Genomic DNA, 13,959 nt, shown 5'->3' on the forward strand with positions numbered 1-13,959 from the left:
TGGGGACCTTGCTCAGTGCCTACAACAACAACAATAAGTTGATCGCAGACTTTCCGTGGCTGGAGTTTTACCCCCCAGCTACTTGTAGTTGTCGAGCAGTTCGTTGAGCAACCGGCGCTCGTGGGGACCTTGCTCAGTGCCTGCAACATAAACAATAACAAGTTGATCGCAGACTTTCCGTGGCTGGATTTTTACCCCCCAGCTACTTGTAGTTGTCGAGCAGTTCGTTGAGCAGCCGGCGCTCGTGAGGACCTTGCTCAGTGCCTGCAACAACAACAAGTTGATCGCAGGCTTTCCGTGGCTGTAGTACTTCCCTCCCCCCCCGCTAATTGTAGTTGTCGAGCAGTTCGTTGAGCAACCGGCGCTCGTTAGGACCTTGCTCAGTGCCTGCAACAACAACAATAACAACAAGTTGATCGCAGGCTTTCCGTGGCTGTACTTCCCCCCCGCTAATTGTAGTTGTCGAGCAGTTCGTTGAGCAGCCGGCGCTCGTGAGGACCTTGCTCAGTGTCTGCAACAACAACAATAACAACAAGTTGATCGCAGGCTTTCCGTGGCTGTAGTCCCCCCCGGCTAATTGTAGTTGTCGAGCAGTTAGTTGAGCAGCCGGCGCTCGTGAGGACCATGCTCAGTGCCTGCAACAACAACAATAACAAGTTGATCGCAGGATTTCCGTGGCTGTAGTCACCCCCCCCCCCCCCCCGGCTAATTGTAGTTGTCGAGTAGTTCGTCGAGCAGCCGGCGCTATTGGGGACCTTGCTCAGTGCCTGCAACAACAACAATAACAACAAGTTGATCGCAGGCTTTCCGTGGCTGTAGTCCCCCCCGGCTAATTGTAGTTGTCGAGCAGTTCGTTGAGCAGCCGGCGCTCGTGAGGACCTTGCTCAGTGTCTGCAAAAACAACACAAACAACAAGTTGATCGCAGGATTTCCGTGGCTGTACTTCCCCCCCCCCCTTAGCTAATTGTAGTTGTCGAGCAGTTCGTTGAGTAGCCGGCGCTCGTGAGGACCTTGCTCAGTGCCTGCAACAACAACAATAACAAGTTGATCGCAGGATTTCCGTGGCTGTACTTCCCCCCCACAGCTGATTGTAATTGTCGAGCAGTTCGTTGAGCAACCGGCGCTCGTGGGAACCTTGCTCAGTGCCTGCAACAACAACAATAACAAGTTAATAGCAGACTTTCCGTGGCTGGAGTTTTACCCCCCAGCTACTTGTAGTTGTCGAGCAGTTCGTTGAGCAACCGGCGCTCGATGGAACCTTGCTCAGTGCCTGCAACAACAACAATAACAAGTTGATCGCTGACTTCCCGTAGCTGGAGTTTTACCTCCCAGCTACTTGTAGTTGTCGAGCAGTTCGTTGAGCAGCCGCCGCTCGTGAGGACCTTGCTCAGTGCCTGCAACAACCACAATAACAACAAGTTGATCGCAGGATTTCCGTGGCTGTACTCCCCCCCCCCGAGCTAATTGTATTTGTCGAGCAATTCGTTGATCAGCCGGCGCTCGTGAAGACCTTACTCAGTGCCTGCAAAACAACATAACAAGTTGATCGCAGACTTTCCGTGGCTGGAGTTTTACCCCCCAGCTACTTGTAGTTGTCGAGCAGTTCGTTGAGCAACCGGCGCTCGTGGGGACCTTGCTCAGTGCCTGCAATAACAACAATAACAAGTTGATCGCAGTCTTTCCGTGGCTGGAGTTTTACCCCCCAGCTACTTGTAGTTGTCGAGCAATTCGTTGATCAGCCGGCGCTCGTGAAGACCTTGCTCAGTGCCTGCAAAACAACATAACAAGTTGATCGCAGACTTTCCGTGGCTGGAGTTTTACCCCCCAGCTACTTGTAGTTGTCGAGCAGTTCGTTGAGCAACCGGCGCTCGTGGGGACCTTGCTCAGTGCCTGCAATAACAACAATAACAAGTTGATCGCAGTCTTTCCGTGGCTGGAGTTTTACCCCCCAGCTACTTGTAGTTGTCGAGCAGTTCGTTGAGCAACCGGCGCTCGTGGGGACCTTGCTCAGTGCCTGCAATAACAACAATAACAAGTTGATCGCAGTCTTTCCGTGGCTGGAGTTTTACCCCCCATCTACTTGTAGTTGTCGAGCAATTCGTTGATCAGCCGGCGCTCGTGAAGACCTTGCTCAGTGCCTGCAAAACAACATAACAAGTTGATCGCAGACTTTCCGTGGCTGGAGTTTTACCCCCCAGCTACTTGTAGTTGTCGAGCAGTTCGTTGAGCAACCGGCGCTCGTGGGGACCTTGCTCAGTGCCTGCAATAACAACAATAACAAGTTGATCGCAGTCTTTCCGTGGCTGGAGTTTTACCCCCCAGCTACTTGTAGTTTTCGAGCAGTTCGTTGAGCAGCCGCCGCTCGTGAGGACCTTGCTCAGTGCCTGCAACAACAACAATAACAACAAGTTGATCGCAGGCTTTCCGTGGCTGTAATTCCCTCCCGCTAATTGTATTTGTCGAGCAGTTCGTTGAGCAACCGGCGCTCGTGAGGACCTTGCTCTGTGCCTGCAACAACAACAATAACAACAAGTTGATCGCAGGATTACCCTGGCTGTACTCCCCCCCCCCAATCTGATTGTAATTGTCAAACAGTTCGTCGAGCAGCCGGCGCTCGTAGGGACCTTGCTCAGTGCCTGCAACAACAACAATAACAAGTTGATCGCAGGCTTTCCGTGGCTGTACTTCCCCCCCGCTAATTGTATTTGTCGAGCAGTTCGTTGAGCAACCGGCGCTCGTGGGGACCTTGCTCAGTGCCTGCAACAACAACAATAACAAGTTGATCGCAGGCTTTCCGTGGCTGTACTTCCCCCCCGCTAATTGTATTTGTCGAGCAGTTCGTTGAGCAACCGGCGCTCGTGGGGACCTTGCTCAGTGCCTGCAACAACAACAATAACAAGTTGATCGCAGACTTTCCGTGGCTGGAGTTTTACCCCCCAGCTACTTGTAGTTGTCGAGCGGTTCGTTGAGCATCCGGCGCTCGTGAGGACCTTGCTCTGTGCCTGCAACAACAACAATAACAACAAGTTGATCGCAGGATTTCCCTGGCTGTACTTCCCCCCCCCCCAGCTGATTGTAATTGTCAAACAGTTCGTCGAGCAGCCGGCGCTCGTAGGGACCTTGCTCAGTGCCTGCAACAACAACAATAACAAGTTGATCGCAGGCTTTCCGTGGCTGTACTTCCCCCCCCCGCTAATTGTATTTGTCGAGCAGTTCGTTGAGCAACCGGCGCTCGTGGGGACCTTGATCAGTGCCTGCAACAACAACAATAACAAGTTGATCGCAGGATTTCCGTGGCTGTAGTCACCCCCCCCCCCGGCTAATTGTAGTTGTCGAGTAGTTCATCGAGCAGCCGGCGCTATTGGGGACCTTGCTCAGTGCCTGCAACAACAACAATAACAACAAGTTGATCGCAGGCTTTCCGTGGCTGTAGTCCCCCCCGGCTAATTGTAGTTGTCGAGCAGTTCGTTGAGCAGCCGGCGCTCGTGATGACCTTGCTCAGTGTCTGCAAAAACAACACAAACAACAAGTTGATCGCAGGATTTCCGTGGCTGTACTTCCCCCCCCCCCCCCCTTAGCTAATTGTAGTTGTCGAGCAGTTCGTTGAGTAGCCGGCGCTCGTGAGGACCTTCCTCAGTGCCTGCAACAACAACAATAACAAGTTGATCGCAGGATTTCCGTGGCTGTACTTCCCCCCCACAGCTGATTGTAATTGTCGAGCAGTTCGTTGAGCAACCGGCGCTCGTGGGGACCTTGCTCAGTGCCTGCAACAACAACAATAACAAGTTAATAGCAGACTTTCCTTGGCTGGAGTTTTACCCCCCAGCTACTTGTAGTTGTCGAGCAGTTCGTTGAGCAACCGGCGCTCGATGGAACCTTGCTCAGTGCCTGCAACAACCACAATAACAACAAGTTGATCGCAGGATTTCCGTGGCTGTACTCCCCCCCCCCCGAGCTAATTGTATTTGTCGAGCAGTTCGTTGAGCAACCGGCGCTCGTGAAGACCTTGCTCAGTGCCTGCAATAACAACAATAACAAGTTGATCGCAGTCTTTCCGTGGCTGGAGTTTTACCCCCCAGCTACTTGTAGTTGTCGAGCAGTTCGTTGAGCAACCGGCGCTCGTGGGGACCTTGCTCAGTGCCTGCAATAACAACAATAACAAGTTGATCGCAGTCTTTCCGTGGCTGGAGTTTTACCCCCCAGCTACTTGTAGTTTTCGAGCAGTTCGTTGAGCAGCCGCCGCTCGTGAGGACCTTGCTCAGTGCCTGCAACAACCACAATAACAACAAGTTGATCGCAGGATTTCCGTGGCTGTACTTCCCCCCCCCGCTAATTGTATTTGTCGAGCAGTTCGTTGAGCAACCGGCGCTCGTGAGGACCTTGCTCAGTGCCTGCAACAACCACAATAACAACAAGTTGATCGCAGGATTTCCGTGGCTGTACTCCCCCCCCCCCCGAGCTAATTGTATTTGTCGAGCAGTTCGTTGAGCAACCGGCGCTCGTAAAGACCTTGCTCAGTGCCTGCAATAACAACAATAACAAGTTGATCGCAGTCTTTCCGTGGCTGTACTTCCCCCCCGCTAATTGTATTTGTCGAGCAGTTCGTTGAGCAACCGGCGCTCGATGGAACCTTGCTCAGTGCCTGCAACAACAACAATAACAAGTTGATCGCAGACTTCCCGTAGCTGGAGTTTTACCCCCCAGCTACTTGTAGTTGTCGAGCAGTTCGTTGAGCAGCCGCCGCTCGTGAGGACCTTGCTCAGTGCCTGCAACAACCACAATAACAACAAGTTGATCGCAGGATTTCCGTGGCTGTACTCCCCCCCCCCCCCGCGCTAATTGTATTTGTCGAGCAGTTCGTTGAGCAACCGGCGCTCGTGAAGACCTTGCTCAGTGCCTGCAATAACAACAATAACAAGTTGATCGCAGTCTTTCCGTGGCTGGAGTTTTACCCCCCAGCTACTTGTAGTTGTCGAGCAGTTCGTTGAGCAACCGGCGCTCGTGGGGACCTTGCTCAGTGCCTGCAATAACAACAATAACAAGTTGATCGCAGTCTTTCCGTGGCTGGAGTTTTACCCCCCAGCTACTTGTAGTTTTCGAGCAGTTCGTTGAGCAGCCGCCGCTCGTGAGGAATTTCGCTCAGTGCCTGCAACAACAACAATAACAACAAGTTGATCGCAGGCTTTCCGTGGCTGTAATTCCCCCCCGCTAATTGTATTTGTCGAGCAGTTCGTTGAGCAACCAGCGCTCGTGAGTACCTTGCTCTGTGCCTGCAACAACAACAATAAGAACAAGTTGATCGCAGGCTTTCCGTGGCTGTACTTCCCCCCCGCTAATTGTATTTGTCGAGCAGTTCGTTGAGCAACCGGCGCTCGTGAGGACCTTGCTCTGTGCCTGCAACAACAACAATAACAACAAGTTGATCGCAGGATTACCCTGGCTGTACTCCCCCCCCCCAATCTGATTGTAATTGTCAAACAGTTCGTCGAGCTGCCGGCGCTCGTAGGGACCTTGCTCAGTGCCTGCAACAACAACAATAACAAGTTGATCGCAGGCTTTCCGTGGCTGTACTTCCCCCCCGCTAATTGTATTTGTCGAGCAGTTCGTTGAGCAACCGGCTCTCGTGGGGACCTTGCTCAGTGCCTGCAACAACAACAATAACAAGTTGATCGCAGGCTTTCCGTGGCTGTACTTCCCCCCCGCTAATTGTATTTGTCGAGCAGTTCGTTGAGCAGCCGGCGCTCGTGGGGACCTTGCTCAGTGCCTGCAACAACAACAATAACAAGTTGATCGCAGGCTTTCCGTGGCTGTACTTCCCCCCCGCTAATTGTATTTGTCGAGCAGTTCTTTGAGCAACCGGCGCTCGTGGGGACCTTGCTCAGTGCCTGCAACAACAACAATAACAAGTTGATCGCAGACTTTCCGTGGCTGGAGTTTTACCCCCCAGCTACTTGTAGTTGTCGAGCGGTTCGTTGAGCAACCGGCGCTCGTGAGGACCTTGCTCTGTGCCTGCAACAACAACAATAACAACAAGTTGATCGCAGGATTTCCCTGGCTGTACTCCCCCCCCCCCCCCAATCTGATTGTAATTGTCAAACAGTTCGTCGAGCTGCCGGCGCTCGTAGGGACCTTGCTCAGTGCCTGCAACAACAACAATAACAAGTTGATCGCAGGCTTTCCGTGGCTGTACTTCCCCCCCGCTAATTGTATTTGTCGAGCAGTTCGTTGAGCAACCGGCGCTCGTGGGGACCTTGCTCAGTGCCTGCAACAACAACAATAACAAGTTGATCGCAGGCTTTCCGTGGCTGTACTTCCCCCCCGCTAATTGTATTTGTCGAGCAGTTCGTTGAGCAGCCGGCGCTCGTGGGGACCTTGCTCAGTGCCTGCAACAACAACAATAACAAGTTGATCGCAGGCTTTCCGTGGCTGTACTTCCCCCCCGCTAATTGTATTTGTCGAGCAGTTCTTTGAGCAACCGGCGCTCGTGGGGACCTTGCTCAGTGCCTGCAACAACAACAATAACAAGTTGATCGCAGACTTTCCGTGGCTGGAGTTTTACCCCCCAGCTACTTGTAGTTGTCGAGCGGTTCGTTGAGCAACCGGCGCTCGTGAGGACCTTGCTCTGTGCCTGCAACAACAATAACAACAAGTTGATCGCAGGATTTCCCTGGCTGTACTTTCCCCCCCCCCCCCCCAGCTGATTGTAATTGTCAAACAGTTCGTCGAGCAGCCGGCGCTCGTAGGGACCTTGCTCAGTGCCTGCAACAACAACAATAACAAGTTGATCGCAGGCTTTCCGTGGCTGTAGTCCCCCCCGGCTAATTGTAGTTGTCGAGCAGTTCGTTGAGCAGCAGGCGCTCGTGAGGACCTTGCTCAGTGCCTGCAACTACAACAATAACAAGATGTCGCAGGATTACCGTGACTGTAGTTTTTTACCCTCAGAAAATTGTAGTTGTCGAGCAGTTCGTCGAACAGCCTGCGCTATTGGTGACCTTGTTCAGTGCTTGCAACAACAACAATTTGATCTTAGGGTTACCGTGACTGTAGTTTTTTACCCTCAGCTAATTGTAGTTGTTCAGTAGTTCGTTGAGCAGCCGGCGCTCGTGGGGACCTTGCTCAGTGCCTGCAACAACAACAATAACAACAAGTTGGTCGCAGGCTTACCGTGGCTGTACTCCCCCCCCCCCCCCAGCTAATTGTAGTTGTCGAGCAGTTCGTTGAGCAGCCGGCGCTCGTGAAGATCTTGCTCAGTGCCTTGCCAGCAACAACACGCTCAGTGCCTGCAACTTCAACAATTACAACTACTTGATCGCAGGTTTTCCGTGGCTGTAGTTTTTTTTTCCAGCTACGTCTTGGCTTTTGTGCGCAAACATTCCCTGTTCACGCGGCAAAGTATACACATGGCAAACTAGGGGCGAATAATCACAAGGGTTAAAGTACATTTGAGTGACTATAAACCAAAAAAAAACCTAATAAAAAACCTAAATAAAATGTATTCATATATATTTTTTTTCTTTAAGCAAAATTTGTTTAACCGAGTAATCTGTTATTAAAAAAAGTAAACCAGAAGTTTTTCCCAGTGAAATAGTTTGAAACACGTCAAAAATAATCCTTGAATTATTTGGGGATTAGGAAGGAAAAGTATGTATTATCAAGAGTGTAATGCCAATTTTCTTTGGTAATTTTAAACTTGGGATTAATCTTTACTATGATTATTTTAGTTGACCAAATATATTCCAGGGTAGTTTAACTAAAAAAAAAGTTTCATTTGGTGCACAAATACATTTTTATATGTTATTTAATGTTTAGGAAAGTGACTATATACGGGTTTATGTTTCTACACGTGGGTCCGCCATCTTTGTGTCAAATTTCCGTTCATCGAATTCCATTCCATTTTCACGAACCGCCTCTACCAAATGCAGTAAACCCCAGAGCTAGAATTTTTACCCATTCAAAGTTCATTTCGGTATAGTGTTCAAATATTTCACCAGGGATTACGTGAATTTAAGGAAAACTTCGTAAATTGACGGATGCACAGTTCTTAGTCCCTCAAATGCTCGTTTGCCTTGTTTATAATGTAAACAAGAACTATGAAGTTGATTTCCAACGTGGTGTCTATGACAATCTAGTTATCTAGAACTACAGAAAACTCTTTGTATGTTAAAGGTGAATTACTCGTTGAAATGTGTGTAAATTTACGTCGACTTATAACAATGTAGAAATGTGAGACATGCACTCTGAATGAATGCATTAAGTTTCTGATGCTTCGTTTTCTCAACTAGAAAAACTCGTGAAAATTTTAACTGATGCGACTTGATTCGCGGCGAAATATTTGATTTCCCGTGCAATCGAGAAGTTGCATGTCACGGAACTCTTGGCCTTACTATCCCTCACTTACGAAGTTGTGGAAACTTCCATATTTAATCCCGTTGCGAATGAATGTTTCAGAGGGAAGATATTTACGTACCTTTCGAAAGTAATTGTTTAATCGTGCCAACTAGTAGCTAATTTTCTCTCTCTCTCGCTGCAAAAATAAGCTTTTTGAGCGATCTGTATGATATCATGCTGTTAGGATCAAATCATTAACACTAAACACAATATGCGATAGATGCACTACAATGCCACTTCTCGGAATTGTATAATCTCCTAGTGTCACAATGGCAGAAACAGCAATAATATTTGGACCAAATGCAGGTTCCGACATCTCAGCCTTTGTTTCTTTTGAGACTATTTCTACAGCAATTTATGATTCAAATAAGTTAGAGTAACTATTCAACTCTTAAATTAAATGGTTATGTACAGGGATTTTTTGTTGCAATTATCTATAGAAAACTTATTGCGGTCATATGCCAAAAGTTAAGATAAATCTGTACTGTCACTTCTCAATGTGAGCTCGAATATCTTTTGATAATCACTTTTATATAACGTTAAAATTAAAAACTTCATAAAATCCACAAAAATTTATCATTACAACTTTTGTTCAGTTCAAAGCAAGTGCTGCGTGATTTAAAATGAAATGAGTTAAAAGTTTGTTTACCAAAAACTTGCAATAAACGTAGTTTCAACAGTTTTCATGCTATAACGATTTTTTTTTATCTTTTAATATTCAACATATGCCTTCTTTAAGGCAGAGTTCACTCATTAAGTATTTTTTTTCTTTTCAAATTCCATAAGTGTCTATTCACGTTATTATTGCAGTCTTAGTCATTCCTATAAATGGACTCAATGCTAAACCCCAGTGACTGCACAAGGTAATCTATTTGTAGTCAGCCAGTCACTATTAACTTAAGGCATTACATTATATTATACACTATGCTTCAATGAAGACAAATTGTTATAACTAAATGACAGGAAATCGGTATGGCCTTAACACTTTTGAGACCAAGATGACGTTCTTTCACTGCATATGTCTTCCATTTAGGTAAAAATCTAGGGGCAGAAATATCATACTAAATGGTTAAATATGTCGTTACATTAAGGAAGGTTGCAAAACAGAGTGAATATATATATATATTAAACGAGTCTTTCAGAAGCATGAAATGAAAAAGTCACCCGAACATATGGGCACAATATTTTATCGTTACACGAGGCTTGATTCGGCTATCAAATAAACGAACACGTTTCAAAAACGAAAAAATAAAATAAAAATCTGCCTTTGTTCCCAAACCATACAAAGCGAAGCGATTTTTTTTACGTCTCTAATTAGTCAAAAATGACGCACAATCGGAATGTCAGCGAAAAAGTAAAAAAAAAAAAAGCAGCGCCAAATGATGGAGAAAATAAAGGAAGATTATTGCTGCGTCAACTTGCTTGCCGAACAATCACTGGGAAATTTCTGCAGTCCTCATCAGTCGCTCGTGAAAAGCAAAGAGTGTATGTAGTCGGGGGGGGGGGGTGGGGGGGTTTATAGGCTGTTGGTGAAAGGAGGGGGGGTGGAGGAGAAACGTAGTTGTGTGAACGACACAAGACTGAACGCTGCCAATCAAATAACTGCGAGCAGACTCGTTTCATAATCATAGCAAGGAACAATTAAGGGGGAATTATGCCCCGCCATCTTGGATATTTTCATATTTTTGCTGTATTTATAACTGTTAACTATTTATCCCAATTTTTTTTGGCATGTCAAGGCATAGATCGTATCTCCCAGACCTTCTATACCTTGATGCAACCACATGTTTACTATCAGGCTCTAGTCTGCAAGCACCGCGAGGAAATAACTTATTATTTCAAGCGGGCGACCACAGCTGTCGTCATGATAACTCCAGTTCGCGAGTGTTGGCTTCAACAAGTGGCCAAAGCTAAGTACTATGCCATGTCACCACAAAAAAAAAATTGTTGTCTGTAAAGTCGGTTTACGAACGATAGTTTAACGTGACAACGTCATAACAAAACATTGATGAAATGATTGCATACATTTATGAATAAAATTGAATCATTTTTATTGAATTATCACTATTTTGTATGGATACAAAGAAGGAGTGAAATGAAATCTACAATTTAATTGATAAATTTACTTTTATTTGCACTCATTAATTCAAATATGTTTATTACTTTAATGAAAAGATTATTTTAACTATAACTTTTATACATGTTTGCTATTTAACTTCTTCCATTCTGTGTTATTCTGTTAAGCATAGGATGATGATAGGAAAAGTAGGAAACGAATGTGAGTGTTTCAAGTTTAATGTGCCTCGAAAAAGTCAAATCGATGGTTGTTCCAATCGAGTGGAAGCGAGATAGATGCGGCGCAAGCGTACAATGAGCGTAACGGGACACAGCGCAACGGGACAATGTGCGTATCGGGACACTTTTTCGTGCGTGCAGCCGGCGTTAATCGATTTATTAGAAGTTGTCACGTCAAAAAAAAAAAAATAGCACGGAAGCTTTATTGGAAACGGTACCAAAATATTTGAAACGGCAAGATGTCAAGGCCTAATCCCTCTTAATTTCGCTCGACTAGTTAGGGATCCTACACTGTTAAATTTTTTTTCACTTAACTAACGTATCATCCAAGAATATATGAGTAAATATACGGATACTGAATGAAATTACTTAGAAAATTGAACGCAAATGAATTGACCTGGAGTATTACAAAAAAACCTTACTTTTTTTTTTTTAGTCTTCAAAAAATACTTCTCAAACCTACGTGCACGCAACACTGATGGCAAAAATTACCAATAAAACACCAACTGCGATGCAGGCCACCTGCATTTCCATATTATCATTTTTACCATTTTAACACAAAAGGTCACTTTTTCATGGACTTAGAGAATTTCCTAATTGGGGGGGGGGGGGGAGGGTTGAAATAGAACCATTTTCCCCGTATTTGCTTTTGGATTATTTCAATTTTTCCTTGGGAAAAATACCGAGACAGTTTTGGACGTAGTTTCCACCAAGTTTCAGTTGTTGAAGCGAAACTTATTTGCAGCAGTTAATTCCGGCGAACGGGGAAGCAGGACGAAAAAATAACTAATGAAGCAGTGAGTCAGACAACTGCAAGACTCCTAGCAAGTCATTCATCGCCAAGTTTGCTAAAATTGTGAACGTTATCGCGTGAACCTACATTATGTACAAAATTGTTTTGTTTTAATCGCTCAAACGAATGACTGAATGTTCTGTTTTATCGTCCGAGTTTTGTTACTGAAGTGTGAAGTTTCAATTATTGTTCAGGGCAAACTCACCAATTTTTATTTGAAACTACAAAGAAACCCTCCGTTTCTCGTAGGGGCACTATTCGTTGAAAATCCGTAAATTTAATATAATTTCCAACAGCAGGGTCATACACAGGGGGTTGATGGGAGGGGAGAGATATAACACCCACTTCCTTCACACGAAATCCTAAAAATATATAAATAATTATAATTCCCAAGGAAAAATTGAAATAATCCGAAAGAAAATACGGGGAAAATGGTTCTATTTCAACTCCCTCCCCCCCTCCCACCCAATTAAGAAATTCTCTAAGTCCATGAAAAAGTGACCTTTTGTGTTAAAACGGTAAAAATGATAATATGGAAATGCAGGTGGCTTGCATCGCAGTTGGTGTTTTATTGGTAATTTTTGCCATCAGATTCGCGCTAAACGATATATGACATTTGTAAATGTCAGGGGAGGTTCGTAATTAAAATTTTTGCCTGACCAATTACGCCACGGTAAATTAACAGGGGTTAACTTCCGCCAGTGTTTCCACAGGCGTGAAGATTTACTAGCAAAGTTGAATTTTCGAAATATTTGCTCGATGAATTAATTGTTATTAAGGTAAACAAGAAAAAAAATGTTAAAATATGGTGGGCATTGATCAGCAATCGCCAAAATTATCTGGCGGAGCACAGACTGTTCCTTCTCGTGCCTGAGATTTTACAATCCAGATAACGTGATTATGGTGGCCGTGCTGTGCTTTGCTTCACAAGTTTCCTGGCAGAACACTCTCGCTCCATTCAGTATACATGAAGGGTGCGAAATACCCTTTGTTAGTGCAGCTCCATGACCTACAATGAACCTGCGCTCGCTACTCAACCCTTCTGCAGTTGGATTAAGAAAGATAAATCAGTAACTGAGTGGGTTTTGGTGTCCAACGTTAGCAAATTAAATCAGGCTTGAAGCCATACAGACGATTCATCGAAAGCAAACCGATAAAAAAGTATTTACATTGCATTGAAAAAGTTTTTCATTAAAAAAAATTATAGAAAAAAATGTTTATTTATTTATATCATTCTTGTTCCAAAGGAAGGACAGACGTGACTTCTACGTATATTAATTGAAAGTTCCAACATGTACTGGCTGTCAAATATCCGGATGCATTTTAATAAAGTAGAGTCATAAAATGGGTGAGTTGGAGGGGGGGAGGGGGGGGGGGGGTTACAACAAATTGTTTAAAAATTCACAAAAAATTAGAAGAATTCAGTCAGAGCAATTGAAGGGACTTTATTTTACTTCACATCGTTGAGATGTACATAATGAAATCATGATCGTAATTTGGTAATGATTTAAGGTGAGGTAAGTAGGATAATGTAGTCACAAAATCGCTAAAAAAAAAATTAAAAAAAATTAAATCGAATTTGGATAAAATCGCTCAGAGGTTCAAATGCCCACAACCATCACTAGATGCCTTTTCTTAGTCTTAAGTCTTTTATTATAATATCATCAGTCAAGTATCCGTACGTTTGCCTTACCCGGGACTCGAACCCAGAACCCCCCCACGCACCGTAAGCCACGGTGTGCATCCGACTACGCCTCGTAACGGAAAAAAGCTTCGCAAAAAAAAAAGGTTGTTCCGCGAGTTGGTGGGCGATCGCAGCGCGCAAGGCCGCCGCGGGCCCCGGATGCAAGCTTGCCTGGGGGTTGCTAGGCGACGGCATCCCAGGGAGATTCAACCCCCCCTCCCGACTATCCCTTCACACACTCTCTCTGTCAGCGCGGGGCTGAGGCCTCTTTTGTTAAGTGCGCGCGCGGGGTCGATACCTCGTCCTGCTTCCAACCCCCCCCCTACCATCCCCGAACCATCTACCAACCAGGCGCGCCGACATCATCCAAGCACGCTCCTTCCGCGGACCGAAGCCCAAAGCTACCCAACTCTTCCTTCACGTTCTACAGGAGTCGCAATAGTGCAGACGGCAAAAATAAAAAATAAAAATAAAAAATAAAATCTTTGCTGTGAACATGCGTGTTTTTTTCTTCATCCGAGCGGCAAGCTAAAAAAAAAAAAAAAGTGAGTAGAGTCCACACGCCACAGAAGTGAAACTGTGCCGGAAATTAGGTATTTCGGCACGTTTTTTTTTAAAATTTTCATTATAATTTTAAATTATTTTTGGAAATTTTATTATCTATATAATTTAACTACAAAAGGGTGATTTACACTTTGTTAGGCTGGTGTACTCTACTTGGTTAAACTTTGCGGCAGTGGACCGAGGAACCTTTTCTCAGGGGCCAATCTGATATTTTGCAAGTCTAAGACGTCGTTGG

General features: G+C 45.3%; 1 protein-coding gene across 1 annotated transcript in view; it reads right to left on the bottom strand.

Annotated features, from left to right (window-relative positions):
- The window catches only part of LOC134540199 (neuronal acetylcholine receptor subunit alpha-7-like), a 134,025-nt gene that overhangs the window by 73,824 nt on the left and 46,242 nt on the right, over nucleotides 1-13,959 (bottom strand). The gene's annotated exons all lie outside the window — the stretch shown is intronic.

The sequence above is a fragment of the Bacillus rossius genome, chromosome 16, assembly GCF_032445375.1.
Source record: "Bacillus rossius redtenbacheri isolate Brsri chromosome 16, Brsri_v3, whole genome shotgun sequence".
Taxonomy (NCBI): domain Eukaryota; kingdom Metazoa; phylum Arthropoda; class Insecta; order Phasmatodea; family Bacillidae; genus Bacillus; species Bacillus rossius.